The sequence below is a fragment of the Onychostruthus taczanowskii genome, unplaced genomic scaffold (assembly GCF_017590055.1).
Source record: "Onychostruthus taczanowskii isolate IOZ18803 unplaced genomic scaffold, ASM1759005v1 scaffold23, whole genome shotgun sequence".
Lineage (NCBI taxonomy): Eukaryota > Metazoa > Chordata > Aves > Passeriformes > Passeridae > Onychostruthus > Onychostruthus taczanowskii.
The window spans coordinates 9,067,618-9,086,361 of record NW_024499573.1 but is presented as its reverse complement, the minus strand read 5'-3'; positions in this window follow the sequence as shown (position 1 = coordinate 9,086,361).

Genomic DNA, 18,744 nt, shown 5'->3' with positions numbered 1-18,744 from the left:
TCCCATTATTATTTTAATGCTTAGGGTATGGATTTTATGTGCTATTTTAGGGACAGAACATTTTGCCTAAAGAAGCCGAACTCAGTCTCATTTTTAGAGATTTCTAGGAGAACTAAGACTTGGCTAAGTCATTGTTTCAGTTCAGTTCAGTTCAGTTCTGTCACTCAATAATAGTGTGAAATAATTATTTTCTAAATTACACCATGGCACAGTTTTTGGAATGAGAGCGGCTCAGCATGCATACTATTAAGCCTATATATAATTAACAGAATGCCTTTTGTACTGCATTCTTCAGTAATTCTAAAAAATTTATTTGAATGTCCAGTCATTATCTAGCTCCAGAATACCCTACAAGTAAAAGAAATTATTAATTTTCTGGAGCTGGGAGTGATATTTGTACTATGGACCCTGATACATTCTGGTTCAATTGCATGTTGAGAATTTTTATAGGTGTGGTCAAGGACTATTTCATAACACAATAAAGGCAGAAATGTATCATTTATATCACTACAGAGTCTCTATACCCACCACAGTTTCAAACACAAATTTGGACCTGATTACAAGGATTACATGTTAATCATTAACATGGCAATATTGAATTCTGGTATGCTAACATCTTGTCATGGTTTGACCCATGGCTCACTCCTCTGCTGCAGCTGGACCTAGGAGACAAAATCTAACTAAGGGGTTCTTGAGTAATGGGGAGAGAGATCTCTCACTGAATACCATCAAGGGCAGAAGAGGTTCACCTTAGAGATAGAAAGAAAATTTATTGCAAATAAAATCAGAGCAGGATAATGAGAAGTAAAATAAGGCCTTAAGTATATCGGGGAGCAGTACCATGGGTTGAGCATGAATTGTACATTAATAACAGTCCAAAAGCTTACTACACAATTTTGGATTAGTTATTTCTAGGCCTGTTTCCATAAAAAGTTTGAAAGCACTTTGCTTTTGTGGAATCTAAGGCTGAATTAAACATTTTGTAGACTCCTCCACCAGTTCTTAGCCCAGCTGCTGCTGAACTGTTTTTATACATGCCTTCTTTCTTTTCCCAAGGGTATACAAAAGAATGATTTAGAATGGTTGGTAGGTTGTTTTGGGGGTTGTTTTGCTTTATTTTGAACCTTGTAGTTCAGTGTCAATTACTGAAATCCACAATCACATATTAAGAACCCTGACTCCTTACACATTTTGTATCAAGAAGGATTTTATTTTTAGCAGGAATAAAGAAAATAACACCTGGAGACAGAGGTGTGTCTTTTGCCCCACAATCCACTGACTGTGGGACAAAGCTGAGAGTAAATATCATATAAAGTTGTTACAGAGACCAACAGCAAAGACTGTAATAAGAGGTCAAAGATACAATGACATTGCCCTAAAAGACTTAATTGTTCAAGATTTTTCTAAGACATACATCTGTATGTTTAATAACCCTTGGCATATTTTGTTTTCTTGATTATGCACTGGATAAAGTTGTTCTTGTTCATGGAAGGATTTAAAATTCAGTCTAAAACCAGTGTCTTAACAGGAGGACTTAGGGTACTTAACTTTTCTTTGAAGGGCTGTTTATGTATTTTACAATAATTTTCGATTGGATGAAGCAAAGTTGAAGCCCAGGGGAATGTGGATGCTTTTCACTTAGGTGAAAACTCAGATACATTATCACCCTCTCTTCAGCACTCTTCTGGTCTCCAGAATGTCTAATAATTTTCTTCACAGTATCTTGAGAGAAAGAATAGGAAAAGCTTGCTCTAGGTATAACAGTGCTATATATAGTGCAATTATGAGATTCTTGGTTTGAACCTGTCAACCTAGGGTCTTTGAACCTGTCTTTAACAGCGTGAATTTAGTGTTTAGATGAGTATGTATATGTACATAGGTACACATATACACACATGTAAAACATAGTTACACTCTAATCTTAGATATCTATCAATTTGAATAAGATCAAGGAGCCTTACTAAATATTACTATAAATTATTTTTCTTAACATATTTCCCAGGTCAAATCCAGGCCAGATTCTCACTTTTTCATAGCATATCTCAATTTTGTAGTCAGTCATTTAACAGTTTACGGGTTAGATCCAAACTGACAGTCCTGGCAGTTCGAAACAAAGATAGAACAGTAGCAACAAACTGAGTGCAAACTGAGTGATTAAAACTATTCTTTTAAGTGTTTTTTTAAATCATTATAAAATTTATCAAGGTGAAGTGGAGAGCACTCAGTCCATGCAAAATAAATTCAGGATTGACAATATTATAATACACTATTGGCATTCAAATATTTGCTGTCATACATTGAAATTGTGTTTAAATTGATGGTATAATTTTCTCTACTCCAGAAAAAGAGTATGTCTTCTGATATACTGAAGATGTTGCTGCAAGCCCTTGAGCCTTTTGTTGCCTTCAAACCCAGTTATAAAGAAAATAAACTTTCTAGGAAATGGAAGCATTGGTAAAGTGTTAATCTACTTGAAGCCTCAGGCTATTTGAAAAATCACAGATATATCACGTGTCTGCAGAGCTAAGAATGAAACTAGAACAGTACTGAGAATCCCATTTTATGCACTGCTGTCAAAAACAGTAGAAAACACAAAAGTGCTTATTAGCTATAAACCACAACGTTGTCTTGTTTCCTTGCTTTCAGCCCTATACTTTCGTAAATGAAACATGCTCCATGTCAGCATGTTCATCTTTTTATGACTAATTAATATAGGAAAAAACTGTGGTAATTATAATTTGCCAATGTAAATTTGACAGCTACATAGGCATAGAAACATATGTGCATACATGTGTGAAGAAATGCTCAGGTGAAATATTGCTTACTGTAAGAACTCTTGCAACATTAAAGTTGCAAAGTCAGTGTGATGCTGGTGGTCAAACACAGGAACATATTGCCAGAGAGGCTGTGAAGTTTCCTATGCAGATCCTGCCTGGACAAGACCATGGCTGAACTGATCTGAGTAGGTTTTGAGTGGGGAGTAGGAATAAATTATCTCCAGGGATAAATTACAGCCTAAATATTCTATGATGCTGCTGTTCATTAAAATTATCACTGAATCGAGGTTGATAATATTTTTCAAGGTAAGATAGAAAATACATTTTCTTGAATCTTTTCTTACAGAAATGATAAAATTGTCTGCCTAGGAGGATGTTTCATGTTTTCAGTCAAATGTCAGACCATAATACTGCTGGGTGAAAGTGAAAATAGAATGCCCGATATTTTCCTTATTTTCATGTTCCATTTTCTGTTATCATTTACTGCATGATAATTTTCCTTTCCTGAGAACCACATGAAAACAGTGTCTCTTTGGAAATGAACCTCTTTGATAAGACTGGCTGTAAGGAAAGATAAAATGAGAAGACTGTCCTAAGGAGATACTGGTAACTAATAATGCAGAAATGAAGTATTGTGGAAGGTTTCTTTCCTCATTCCCCTAAGAAAATGTTGATTTCAGCTGAAAACAATATTTTTAAGTAATTTAAAATTCAACTTCTTCGGTAACGCAAGCCAAAACCCTCAAAGAGCTCAAATTATTTTTCTATTTTATTAAAATTTTTTGGTCAGTCCTATATTATTGTCACCTGGCATTCTTAAATGTATTCTCTTACATTACACCAAGTAGGAGAATATACTGGAGCATACATTTTTTAAATAAAATTACAATATTACTAGCCCCACAGCTCTATAAATGTAATTTTCTCCTTTCTTTTCCAGATCTCTTTCTGTCAGGGGAGAATTTTTCCTTTGGCTGATAATTAACAGTAAAATCTTTCATGTCTTTCTTCTTGGGTATCAATGAGATGCAACTCTACAGTTGCCTTCCAAGAGCAAACTAGCAGTCCTGTCATTTAGTATTTTTCCTCTAGCTGAAACATTTTCAATGACTTTAATACATTTCTGATATTGATCTTAAAGAAATGCTGCCTTGATTTCTTATCTCTTGAGACAGTATTAAATGAAGTTCCTCATTTTTGGAAGTGGAATGAATGAAGATGTGATCTAAAAATATCAAAGAAAAAGACCCTACCTAATTTTGTAACACCCTTAATGTATCAATTCAACCCATTTAGTCACAATGATAATTCTTTTTTTTGTCACTTTCATGGAAAATTATGGCATATTAATAAAATTTTTACTTCAGTAGTTCTGTGCCAAGCAGTATGTAGTGATAACCAAGTTCAATGTGTTTTTAAACTTTCAAAATCAAATCAACATGTTGTGTCACATAAATCAGGAAATTGCATTCAAAATACATCTTTGGTTCTTGGCCAAAGATGGTGATTTGTGGGAAGTAAGTATTACCAAACTATTTCAGTGATTTTGGACTACAGAAAACCTCAATTTCTGAATAAAAAAATAGCATATCTTGAAAGGAAAAATTATAGTGTCAGATAATTTTCTTGAAATAGCATTACTTAGGGGAAAAAAAGGAGTAATTATCAGGGAGTAGATCTGTGGATGAAGAATCAGACATAGAGTAAGTTATCCTATTTTTTACCATGTCTGAATCCTGATTATTACTTTTTAACAAGGCCTGAAGGTGGCAAACTGGATATCGACAAGCTCAGCTCAGATTAATGGGGCACTAAGACTTGTCAAATTATACATTATGTCTTGTCATGACACAGGAAGGGCAGTGAGTGTAGAACCAGAAAAAAAGAACAGCTTCATGGCTCTTTTTTTTTCTTTTTAGGCTCTTTGAGCAGTAAGACATGTTGCTGTCGGAAAATGTGCCTGGGTACTTAGTGTCAGACTGGACACACACAGATTCCACCTCACTCTTGCCCAACTGTCTGAGCTCTTCTGTGACAGCAGCAAATCTCCCTGTGCCAAAGACATTTTGAAGCATTCATTGAGTGCAATGATTTTAAGGTGGCAAATTGAAGAAATTTTGATGTAAAAACTAATAAAACTCAACAATGAAAGAAACTGTTAACTGAAGAGTACAGTAGATGTCAAAAATGGGTTTCTAAAATAAATAAATGTCCGCACTAAGACTTTTCAGATTAAAAATACCGAAAAAATCTGTAAATACATATTGCTTAGTCTGCTGCAGGCTGCTCTTGGGCAAAGCTAAGAAAAAACCCATTTATAAGAGTTACTGTGTTTCTATCACCAAGCCCAGCTGCTAATTTATATAATGTTTTCACCAAGGAACAGGTACATGAACATGAAATATTTAATTTCAATCTCTAAAAGAAATGTGTAAAAAAGGTTAAAAAATCTACAAAGTAATATCATACTTATCTTAGTCTCTGAAAAGATCTTTGTTACTGCCTGGAAATCAATTACATCTGAAACAAAATGCATATCTTTGATTCTGTTTTTATATTCTACACAATTTTGTATTCTTTGTAAGTTGGAAGAACTTCAAAAGTTTGGGAGATTTAGGTCAGTTGAATACTTAAATAGAAATGTTTTTCCCTGATTTTAATCAAAATGTTTTGATCTATAAAACTAGGTTGAACTATTGCAAAAACTGCTTATGGGGGAATTTATGATGCTTCTATTTCTGTTTAGCTGGAAAAGTTACAATAACAGGCACAGAGAGCAAGTGCAGAATTTTGGCTTGATGGAAGAGAGGAGAAAGAAAAATGTCATGCCTGTAAATAGTTTAATTTCTTATTCTGTCTCTGTGTCTTTCCCATTAAAATTGCTTTCCTCTACATTGATAAGGTCTTCAACTAAAGCCACATATTCTCTAAAACATTTAAAACCGTTAAAACAGTTGCCTTGTCATAGAAATCTCTGTGGATCCCATACAACTCTGTAGAGGACACACAATGGACCATGCCCAGGAAATGATGGTACTAATAGTCATGACATATACCAAAGCAAATACTAACTTTTATCACAATTGTGTAAAAGAATTTCCTGCAAGAACAGAAGAGATGGAAAGCCTTATTCTTATTTGGCTCTACTATAATTTTATTATTTGCTCCCATCTTGTGAAAAAGACTAAATATCCAGAAGGTAGCAAGATTCCTAATGAAATGTGTAGTTTTCTCTGCTGCAAAAATCCTAATCCTAGAAAACAATTTAAATGAGATTATTTATCTGTGGGGCTTCTGATTACAGGGGAAAAGTAGAGCAGCTGTTTGTTGTGGAAAAACTATGCTTTTTGCAAATCTTATTTTCATGTGATCAAATGGATCAGAATGTGCTTGATCTGGCTAAAATGTTTTAAGTGAGGATTGCAGTGATTTTCCAGAAATAATATTATCTCCATTATATAGCACTATTCACTTCAATCAATTTAAGACAGTGTCACAGCTAAATGTACGCAGCAGTACTGAAATGCGATTACCAGAGGGGTGGAAATCTCAGCCATTCAAAATGTAACACTACGGTGGAAACTCAGAATGTTTCAGCTGGAGGACTTTTCAAAGTTCTGGGGAAAAAATCCAAGAAGACAGTATTAAAACAGACCAAATCAGAGCCTGGGTTTAGAGACTGCTCTGAAAGAAATACTCATAATAAGCGCTTTCCCCTTAGGCTAACAGATTAGGAAGGACCTGTCCTGAGTCATGTGCTTAACTTTTGTGGTCTGTGACTCCTGATATTTTGAACCCTAAACAATGCCATGAAAAATCCCTAGTGGTTTGGCAGAGCAGTGCATTATAAGCAATTTTCTGCCAGTGAGCCAGCTTTTTTATAGTTACTCTACATATTTATGCAGTTCTGAATGTAATAGCTGAAATGATCTGTAATCAGCTTGCATATTCAACTCCTGGCTGCTTTTCTCCTGTCACACAGAAACATTATTTCTGTGAATAAAATTAAAGCAAAAGTTATTTTAAAATGAGATTTTTTAAAATATGTGACATCTCAGGAAACCATGCAATAAACCATGCAGCACACACCCTTGAATGTCATTTTTTGTCAGTAGGATTGTTACCCTATTGGCAGATAGATAATTCCATTAAGACAATGAGACAGTGGAGCTTGTCCTGTGAAAGTAATTTTAGGTTTGGTATAGTTGTTAATATAGTGTCAGAATCACAGAATCATTAAACTAATTTGACTCTATGATGTAGTTTTAATTGTGTCAGACTCGGCTCAATTTAAGCTTAGAGCCACTTAAGGGATGGTTCTTCATATTTCCAGAAATGCTGGAGCTCAAACATAGACACCTGACAAACTTGAACAGGGTTCAAAAAAAAATTTGCCCTTGAAGGGCATTTGCCAGAAACCTGGCAAATGGACAAACCTTTCCAAATGGACAAGCCTCTCCAGTGAGAGCTTAGCACAGTGCTGCAGCAAGGAACGGTGCTCTGATTGGAGCCTGGCAGGACCCTCTTGTAGCGATACTGGCACTAATTTTGTAAATTGTGTTCTCCTTCCCTAGATAACAGACAGCTGATTGCAATCTACTAAACAGGATTTATAATATTTCTGTCTCAAATCTTCAAGCCCATTATGCTTTCAGATAAATAGAAAGTGCATCTTAGAGGGTTATTCTCCATTTCATCCTCCAAGCTGTTTTATACTAAAAACAATGAAATGCTTCAGAAGAATACTAAACAATTAGAAAGAAATGAGCATTTCAGAATTACAGCAGTTCATATTCTGTTATCCTAAATTAGTACTTTAAACCGCTTTATTTTGCCCTACTGATATTGATTAAACTCACCATGTGCTCATATGTAAAAAGTAAGGGATTTTTTTTAGAGATCTCATCTAGCTTTAATTACAACCTGCTGTGTATTACACAGAAAATACTGTTCCAAAGTACTGCTTTCAGTTCACATTTGATATATTCAAATTAATTAATGGCTATAATTTTAAATGACTAACAAAGAAACAAATATTAATTTGATAGTTTAAATTACTGTATGACCAGGTACTAGAGAATGAGATAATTATTGTATTGCATGGCATATCCAGTCCTAATTTTGCAAATCATCTTCATTCACATAGACTATCTTGACTTACTTTTGCTTAGTAGAATAAGAAATTAGATTTTTTTTTTCCTTTTTCTTGTATAACTTGTTCTTTTTTAATTAAATCCTTCCAGGAAATAATTTAAACATAAACTTTAAACAAATTTACTTCAGGGCTTCAATTTTGAAAGGTAATTAAGTAAAACTACATTCCAGAATTAGGGCCCACTTCAGTCTAATCTCTCTCTCAAAATCAGTGAGGAACTCTATTTATTCTATTGATAGTGTATAACAAAAGGCAATGCTAAGTCCAGCTAGGTCTTTATGGATACCTTAACTAGTAAAGCTAAGTCAGTCTGGTTATTAAATTGTGATCACAAGAACTGGTTTGAGACCTTTGCCCAGCCCTGCTTTTGCCAATCACATGTGAGAAATTTTTGTGGTTCACTCTGTCCTAAGGTGACTAAAAACAGTTACCTCCCTGTATTTTCCCAATGAAAACCAAATCCAAAGCAAAGCTAAAATATTGTCTGAAGTACATCTTGAAAATTTGCATAAATTTAAGGAAAGTAATTATTTTTTGAAAATATTCAATTGTATGCATTTCCTGCCAGTAAATAACCAATCAAAAAGACCTGATGGTCAGAAGAATAAAAAAATAGAAACTCCCTCCCCCTCCCTCAAAAAACCTAAACAAAACAAACCCCAAAAAACAAACCAACAACAGGCATGTGAGCGAAATAAATCAACACCAACCACAAAACAAGAAAAAAAAAAAAAACAAAAAAAACCCACCAAAAACCCAGTAAAAAAATAGGGACAAATTGAAGCAAATGGCTTAAGCTGTCTGACATCATCCTTTAGAGACCAAGTGCCTACTATCTAGGTTTTGTGAAATTAAATTAACCATGTCAAGCAAGCAATATGGGTCTTGGGGTTAAAGTCAATATAGAAAAAAATCACTATATAAAGTCAATAATACCGTCTTCTATATGATGACAAAGAATAGAGAAGTCAGATAAATTTCAGACTAAAAGAGGAGATTAAAAGGTAAAGAGAGATACATAAAAATGTAAACAATTAGATTTATCACAGAACCTCATGAATTAGCTACTTTAGGTAGAATCTGAACGTGCTGATATATGTGAGGTTAAAACTCAAAATGTAATAGGCAGACAAAGCAGATTTTTCATTTAAAATGTAGCAGTAATAAAAGAGAGACTTTTAAGCTAGGGAAAGTCAAAGATTGGCATGCAAATAAAAAGCCTTACTTTTTTTGCTTACCTAAAAACATTTCAGATATTTGTTTCTCAGAAGTAATTAAAAGACAAAAACATCCCTATAAATGACATGCTGCTCTCAGGATATATTTTAGATAAAGTAATAACAAACAAATAAATCTACGTGCCAGCAGCTAGTCTGAAGCAAAGGTAAATCTCCAGGAACTGTGGATATCCCCTTTGAATTTTATAGGATATGCAAAGTCCCTTGGGGGGGCCTTTAATTCTGTTATACTTTGCTACAAAGACCTGATCTTATGATGATTTTACTTGGCCAATCACCTGTGAATCATAAATAAAAATAGAAAGACACTACAATCCAAATTAGATTGCACATTCTCTGTCTTAGAGTTCAAAGTAGATTCACAAAGTATGAAACACTTTGTAATACAAGATTTGCTTTTGGTGTCAGATAAAAAAGAAATAATTTTCTATGCTTTCACTAAATTTAAGCACACATGTACTAGAATAGGGCAGAAGCTCCTGTGTTAAGTCCATTCCATACAGAACCCACGTGTTTCCTGCATCCTTCCAGGTACTTGAATGGCCTATTTGCCTTTATTTACAGCTAAATCAGCTGCTTAAATCAATAGTGTTGAATCTCTCTTTCTGAATTGCAGAGAAGCATGTCCATCATCTCTTTTGCTGTCCTCTGTGGCAGGTACCACAGAATATTTTGTAGAGGATAGAAGCCCGTGAATCCATCACAGAGATCTGACATGGAAGAATAGAGCAAAAAAAAAGATTATAAAGTGATGATGCCGTGTTATTTTTATCTAACCTGAACAGTTGCTTAAAATAAATACATAAAGCAATCTGTGATTTTAGGAAAGTGTCTGGCTCCATAGTAAACAATGCCTGATAGAAAGTGCCAGTTAAATCTGCCTTACTGAAAGAAGTAAGAGAACACTTGGATTTGATAACATATTCAAGAATTAAAATTTCATGAATTCAAGATTTTAGTGAAAAAGAAATACCAAAACACTGATATATTAAATAAACAATCAACATATGAAGTGCCAAGGAGAAATGCTATTCCCTAGCTTGTGTTTTTGTTTGTGAAGAAACCAATCACTTTTAAGTGAAGATTTCATCAAGTTATCCTTTTAATTTCAATTTTATCTAATAATTCACTCATATAGAGCTTTAATAGATCAGAGGTATCCATGTAAAATCAAAACAGATTAGGAAGAGCAAGGTTCATATGAGAAACAAGGCAATTATTTTTTTAAATGTTACGTACTGCTGTCAAAGGAGAAAGATAAAATTCGTAAGAGGAATCTACCTTTGAAGAAGAGAAACCTACATGTGAAAAAATCAGCACGTCACCTAAACTGTGTTAGATGAAATAGATATAAATTACCTCAGAGATTTCCTTTTCACCTTTACATTTGTCCCACTTTAAAAACAAAACACAAATTGTTTTGGTAGACCATCTCTAAAATCTTTATTTCACTCTCTTTTTTTAACATAGGTTAACACAGAGCTTTCTGAACCAATTTTAATTTGAACTAGATTGAACAAGTAAACCATGTGAACCTTAACATCATCAGTGAAATCATTAGAAATCTGGATAAGTTACACAAATGGCTAATTGTCCTGTTGAATGTATACACTTTACTCCTAACCTGAACTTATCTACACTTCTCTGGCCACCGGACATAAAACTTCAGCAGCATGCCACACTGGGCAAAAGCAAAGGAAACTCAGGTTCACTTGAAACTCTTCAATTTATATATCCAAAGATATCATCTGACATACTACAGTATTCCTTATTCTAGATATAGCCCACTGCTCCTTAGGCTAGCCATATTCATGCATTTAGTACATGTGCAGAACATTTCTTTGTCTGAAAACACATCAAATAAATGGTAGTTCAGTGGCTCCTGTGTTTCTGTCATCTTGCACTGCACTGAGGATGAAGTGTCCTGCTGGAAACATCATATTTGTCTAATTTGGATGAGTGCCTAAATGTACTTTGTCTACATCTCATGGCAGTGAACAATGTCAGAAAATCAAATATTTTTTCCTTTAAGCTATATGTAGGAGACTCCAGTTCTAATGCCTATGTCACCACTGCTTTTTGCAGAATTCAAAAGCTGCTTGTGAGAATGAATGGGTCTAGAGCAATGTATAGGAGGGCTGTGTTTATGCTTTGGCATGTCTGGCACAACATCTTTCAGCACACGCCTTTACTTCACAGGGTTTGATTTTTTTTCTGAAAGGAATCTGCTTAAGAATATTCTGAGACTCACCTTCAGGAAATGGAATTCTTGTAAAGACTCCTCATTCTTCGGAGAAAGAAATATCATCTTTTGATTCCAAGTCGTTGGGTTTTTTTATTAAGTGAAAGTCATCACATGCAAAGCTTCTCTTAATGAAACAAACTATTTAAGAAATCAAATTCGGTTTCAAAACTATTTAATAAAATATTCCAGTGTAGACAATAATACTTATAATAGGGAAATCAGACAAAATCATAGAAATACTTTTCCTTAAGTGGGACAATTTTCTTCCACTGTCTGTTTTATATTCCCATCCATCCTTTTGAATTTCTTGTAGAATCTTGCATTAAATGAAATAAAACTATTTCAAGATCTTTCTCTTTCTAGGCACCTTGTTTTCTTTTTCTTTCAGGTGGGCACTAAGTGGGGATTTTAATGACTTTTCTTCAAGGAGGTTTGTACTTCAGATTTGTGGGAAATTTGTATTAAATTACTATATTTACTCTTCAGAACTTTTTTTTTCCCCCTGAAAATAAAATGATATTTAATTTTTCTTTTTAAAAAATCTGTTAGTAATTAAACAGGCTTTTCACTGTGATTGTTCTCCACCCAGGAAATGTCTTTCTGGAATAACAAGGTTTATGGTTCTAGTAAATATTTACTAGACCTTCTCTGTTCTAATCTTCCACCATAACCTTATAAAACACGCCTCTTTTTTTTGATGAAGAAAATGTTAATGAACTATTAGCTGCAACATTTTGATTATACTGTGAATAATAAAAATTATTATGCCTGAGATTTTCTCTGACTTTGAAGACCTTAAACTGTGTGTATTTTGGCTCCTTTTTTTTTCTTTGTTTTATTAGATCATATTAATTTGCACTTTTTTCAGCTTGGCTTCTATCCAGAATGATCTTTCACTACTGGGAATATCAAAGATGTTCTACAATACAAACTGAACATTTCTTAAGAAGTTCCAAGAGTGTCTTGTTCAGCTCAATTTAATATTATCTAACACATTAATTTTTAGTATCTTCTGAGATTGGCAATGTGTGCATAGGTCTCACACTATTGCCTTCAACATGAAATTCTGCTATTATTCTGGTGTTCTCTTCCTTTGATAACAACAATAATCAAAAACGACAGTATTTCTTATGTTACTTACAAAGTAATCACACTTCACTTTCAATATTGTTACATTAATTTTTCTACATTTTAAAACGATCATGTGAAAAATCTCTGTTTATGTGGTAGTCTTTGCTAGGTCTTTCCTCTAGCTGTTTTTTGCCTTTCAGCTTGTTCTAATGTGAGTATACAGTCCATTCCTTCAATGCATCATAGAAGATATACAATCACTTACCACTTCTTTTCTTTTCTGGATATATTTTATATACACTTATTAAGATCATAAACCCTGAGGGTTTATAATTTGATTATAGTGCCATCTCAAATTTCTGGAATACAATTGTATAAAACTAAATTTTTATCACACATTTTCATTATGATGATATTATTACCATTCTTACCTTTTTTTCCCTAATTTTTACAGGTTGCTTTTTCCTATTTAAGCGGGGGTTTTTTGTTTGTTTGTTTGAAGGTTTTTTCCATTCCCACATTTGTTTTAAGTCTCTTTTTAAACTGATTCACTACTCTTTTTTTTCACATTTCAAGATACTCAGTTATATCTAATTCTTTTGCCTATTAAGTTATATGACAAAATATTAATGACTTTCAACTTCTCTCACTTTCATAACTGAAATTATACCTTAAAATAAAAAGAAAGTGTTAGGCACTGTAAATTAAAAAATGAATAAATAGTATGATCTCCTCAAAAACTCTAATTTCTATTTCCTTTTGCCAGCACTGTTTCTGAAAAGAGTGTGAAAAATGAAAATTTGTTTTTCCCCTCCTTTCCATGTAATAATAGATGGGAAACGATCTATGTGCTATTTGTTCCAATCCAAGATTTGGGACTAAAACATGCAGCTGTTCTGAGGAGACGTTTCTAATTAATTAGAGGAGATCTACACATGGCTGAGGGATTTTCCACCTGGGAAGCTGTGGGAGAAGTAAACACACTCATGTGGTCAAATCCAGGTATTTCAGAAATGATTATGCTTCAGACAACTTTTGCCAAAGCATGTGTCTTTTTCTGTCAGAATATTGTCCAATTCACCCATTTTGACTGACTGGCAGCTGAGGAACTGGAATGTTCAAGACTAGTCTGCTTCTGATGCCTGCCCCAGGGACTCCACATCAGAAAATCTGAAAGCCTAGGCAACTTGCTAGGAGCACAGAACTTTAATATCCTGAAAGTTACCAAATCTAGGTCTCGTAATTCCTTTGTGCACAGCTAGGAACCTGGCAGCCCTACAAACTATGCCTTGATTCCTATTTCTCAACATTTATGTTTCCAGTGCATGAAATATCTTAGAATTAAAGCCTTCTTTAAATGTTTGAATTTCAAAAAGAATGGAAAGTAAGCACTGAAACTCTTTGAAAGGGTTTACCACTCATATGCTACCAACAGCTAGCACGCTATAGCATCAAGTAGCGTTTAGACAGAATTATATAAATCAAGGTGCATTCATGGACAGCATTAGGTATATCAGATTTACTCCACATCTTGGGAGTAACTTTTAACTGCCCTTATTAAAATAATTTAAAAAGTGGAATTCAATATATTTTTTTGTACAACAACATTTAACAGTCTAATTAAAAGACCTTTGAAATCGATGATTAAAATAGGGTAATTAAGAACCCTTAAAGTACTCTAACTTCCAGTTGCTTCGAATACAAATAACTGTAGCAAGTAGGGAACATTTTTGGTAAGTGCCTACGCATTAATGTATTTTCCTTGTTTACTGATATTTCTTAGATCTTGCAGAGGTATTGTAGACCTAGTTGAAAAACATGAATAATAAGATGGAGATAAAATCACAAATTTTGTTTAAAAAATCATTGTGAAAAGAAATATGTAGACTAACGTAAGATAAGCACATAATTGCTAGTTTTCCTTTCCCCTTTTTCTGTAAATAATTTGTTTGAATTTTTTTTTTGTGTGGTATTTACTAGTTTTTTGCATCTATTTGTTCCTACCAGATTTTTTCAGTTTTCACATCTGTGTTCGCTTTGTCTAATTCACTGTGCAAAGGTGGATCTTAACACAAATGAGGATGTGAAGAATAAGACAAACTCCAAAATGTACAGAACCGCACAAGTCCCATATCTTTAATACAGGTTTTGACTGCATAGGATACCCACACTCTGTTCTCTGTATAACTTTGAAACTTTCTGAGGGCCTCACCAATACTTCAACCTGAGCTGAAATCCATGTACCTACAATGACTAAGCTAGGTCCACAATAGAAAGAAGGTTTTTTCATTTAGCAGTTGCTGGAAGTTGGATCTGAAGCAGTTGTGCTTCCATGAACCCACCTCTAATATTCATTTCCTTATTTACATTACACTGGATACCAAGTAATTTACAGATGAGAGGTGTTTGAAGAAACTGACTAACTTCTCTCCTACAAGAAACAGCTTTCTGGCTGAGAAACCAGTAGCTGATCATATAAGACCTTTTTTTGTACTTAAAGAATGATCGGATCAGCAAGAATAGGACAGGAATTCTTCACTTCAATATGAGTATTGCCCAGCTTTTAACAGTCAAAATTATCAATTATCCCCAAAGACAAAGAAAAAAGTTTGAAGTGATTTTTTTTTTTTTTTTTTTGCTATACTTCAAGCATATAGAACAGCAATCTCAGTTCAGGAGGAGGGATGCTCAAAAAGCCTGTATGTGGTCTCTTTGTCTCTCTGAGCTGGTTAGTGGACCAGAATAGCTCTGGCTGAAAATTGATTAATTCATGTCTCAGTCCAATCTTTTCAGTTGAAGATCAGCGAGCCTGAGCTCCTTATTCAGACTATTCAAGTGAACACTAACATCTGGTTTTTTGGCTTAGTGAGTTCCCCTCTAGCTAAACCTGAGGCTCTTAGATTGTTTTATGGCACTCAAATATTTCCATTAAGAATTATGGGGGCTGTAGAAACCATGTGAACCTCAAATTCTCATTGTAAATCAAATGATAGTAGGACACATCAGGTGTTGCATAATGGTAAAAGAATGCCGGTTAGTCAGGGAAGACAAAAATTCAAGGTGGCTTAAGGTGTTGCCCTGTCATGTTAGCATGACAAACCAGTTGTAAATGTTTCTGCTTGAACTACCTGAAGGTATGATGCTACATTTTTCACACAACAGTCACTATGCAGTACTTTGTGGCCATTGCACTGTGCCCACACACTTGAATAAATCTTAATCTTTCACATCCTTTCACTGCAAGTGCTCTGGTTCTGATAATTCATATGGAGATGCTGGGGTGGAAAATACCTTTCAGAAACTGCAGATGATGGACAGTCTTTTGTATATTTAGATTTCACAGCATTTAGAACCAATATTCAGTTGTTTTTTTTATGGACAAATGTAGAATTATTCATCAATTGATGTCTTTACAAAAGAGATATGATTTAGCAGGTTTCTTTTAAGAATCTTCTCAGCAAGATGTTAGACTTCCACAGTTAGGACTGAAATATGACAATTCTGCAATCTTGTCACAAAGAGAGACCCTTTGAACTTCATCAGAAATAAAATGATAGGTTAAATTTTCTGTGTGATTTTCAGTCTTTTAATCAGAAAGTACACCATATCTCTCTTCTTCTTTTTCAACATTTGTAAACTTATTTGTAACTTTGAAATGTGCTTTGAACTTATACAATAACAACTGTTTCTAGAAATGGAAAACATTTCTGGTAAATAAAAATCATTTAGAACTGAATTCATACAGTGGAATATTGAATCAAGAGGTGTGTTTTCAGCTTTTAAGTTTCTCCACTTGTGAACTTTATCCAGCAACTTGATAGACTTTGAGTTGCAGTCACTGTGTGATGAAGTTATGATTCCAGAATACCTACATAAAATTAATGTTAAGTAATTAGCCAAAACCTAGCTAGACCTTTGACAGTAAACAAGAGTGATTATGTGAAATGAGTCATTTCCGGCAGCAGTAGACAGCGTGTCTGTACTAATCAAAGGTGAGGCAGAAAAGAAAGCCACATCAACCATTATGTAGGTTGCTATTAGTCATAGTTTACTAGGGATTTTATGTCATGTGTATTGTTGCACTTTGCCTAACATCAAGTCAAAGTGTAATTTCACACTGCTTGTTGGAATACTAGATTTTTTTTTCTCTTCCTTTTTCAGCATTTGGAGAGAAATATCAAGAGAGTCTTCTCATGTTGGTGCAACTGATTTTGAACTGTCTTTCCCTATAAAGTCATAGCCAGAACAGCATTACCTAAAACTTTAGTGAGAGCCATTCTCCACAGCCTAGATCTCCAGAGAGTATTTTCAAGGAAAACTTACCTAAATTGACATTTTAATTTAAGAGATGGGATCTATAAATTAGAAATAAATGAAGGATATGATTTCTGAAGAGGCAGCCTTGGTCCAATTCCTGTGAAGTGCTGCAGTGCCTAGATCAAGTTTCGTAGAATATATTCTTGAAATTGGGTGTTTTAATTAGTCAGGAAAGCTGCATTAATACACAACTTTAATAATCTTGTCATCATGACTGATATTTTTCCTTTAAATATGGAAAGCGTAATTTTAAAAAATTAAGTATTTCGAGTCACAAAGTAGATATTAAACCACAAGTGGAAGATAAATCGCTGGTAGCTACCATTTTCCACTGTATTTGTGATAAAAATATTCTAAGCTGGCAACAGAGGAAGAAAACAGAAAAGCTTTGGCAAAAGTACAGTTACTAAGAAGACATCTACATGGATGATTTCCCTGGAAAAAGCCAGTGCCAGAAACAAGAAAAAGGTTATTCCAGTTTGTAGCCAGCTTCGGTATGTGAGTCCTTTGGTCTGGTTCTAATCACAGCAACATATTGAACCCAGTGCTCTGAAGATATCGCTCAAAGTACAATCAAAATCACAGAGAATCTAGAGACATTCAAATTCAGTTCTTTTCTGTGCAGTGTGAGTCAGCTTTGAACAGATTATGAGCAGATCAAAATATTCTCAAAGGAAGAAACAGAGCAAGGATCCCAAATCTTCATTGGGAGAGGTTTTTTCCTTGAAATAAAAGCATTTGTCAGCATCGACCAGCTGATCAGAAGGAAAAGGGGAATTTTGTTTGCCTCACACTTCTTTCTATGAGAAAAGAAGTCTGAGGCACCTGTAAGGCATCAAACCAACTAAAATGATCTGCAGATCACTCTTAAAAAGTCAAGTCCCTCAGGAAGGGAAACTGAAGGCTCTCACATCACATCTTCTCTTAAGAAAACAGTATGCCTAAAAATTAGAATGCACTAGAAGGAGTAAAACATATATTTTGATTGAGTTCTTAATTTGCTTGTCTGGAAACTATGGATGTGGAAACTATGATGCTTTGTGATTTTAACATGTGTGTAGGTATGTTAAACAATGGAATTAATACTTTCCTGTTTCAAAGTTATTTCTCTCATACTTTATTTTCTGATATTTCAGATAATTAAAGAACTAATCAGAACTTCTTCAAATAGATGAAAATATTTCTGATTTGGTTTCCAGGTGACACACAACAACATTTTATATCACATTTGTTATATCTTGAATCTACAACTTCTTTTAGGCCATAATTTCCTGGTATCTTTCATATTAATAGCATCACTTACAAAGAAACTGAATTTAGTCTGTATGAAATTTTCCATCAGTGTGAGATTTTTACAGATGGTTCCCTCCACTATGTGCAATAATGTCCTTAATAGGTACTTAGAGCCAAGATCATGCCCCAAAAATGTGCTAAACAGGGATAGCACAGAAGGAGAACTTTCTCCTTTCCTACTCCTAGCATGAGGGTACTGAAGCAATGGGTACAGTGATAGTAATAGTGTATATTTCTGAAATAATCCATATTTCTGACATAATTTTAAAAAATAAAGGAACACACCTTTGGGTGTTATTTTTCCTGGTTGTTACTATTAAAGGCCATATTCTTCATGGCAATAATAACTTTTATTTCATAATAACTTTTAAAATTTGAGGGGATAGTTGAAATAAATTATTTAGGTCAAATAATAGTCACTGCAGTTTGCAGACTCAGAAACTGGTCCAACAGTTTATTGTTCAAAAATTATCTTCTGCACAGAATCACAGCCATTGCATCAACAATCAAAGTGACTAAGACTCTTTTACAGAGAAATTTTCTCCCTAAGGGAAAACAAATGTAAATATTATGAAAAGGGGAAACTTTAAAGCTACTGGTTCTACTGTTTCCCACAGTGAACAAAAACTCCTATGAGCTGGGTGCAGA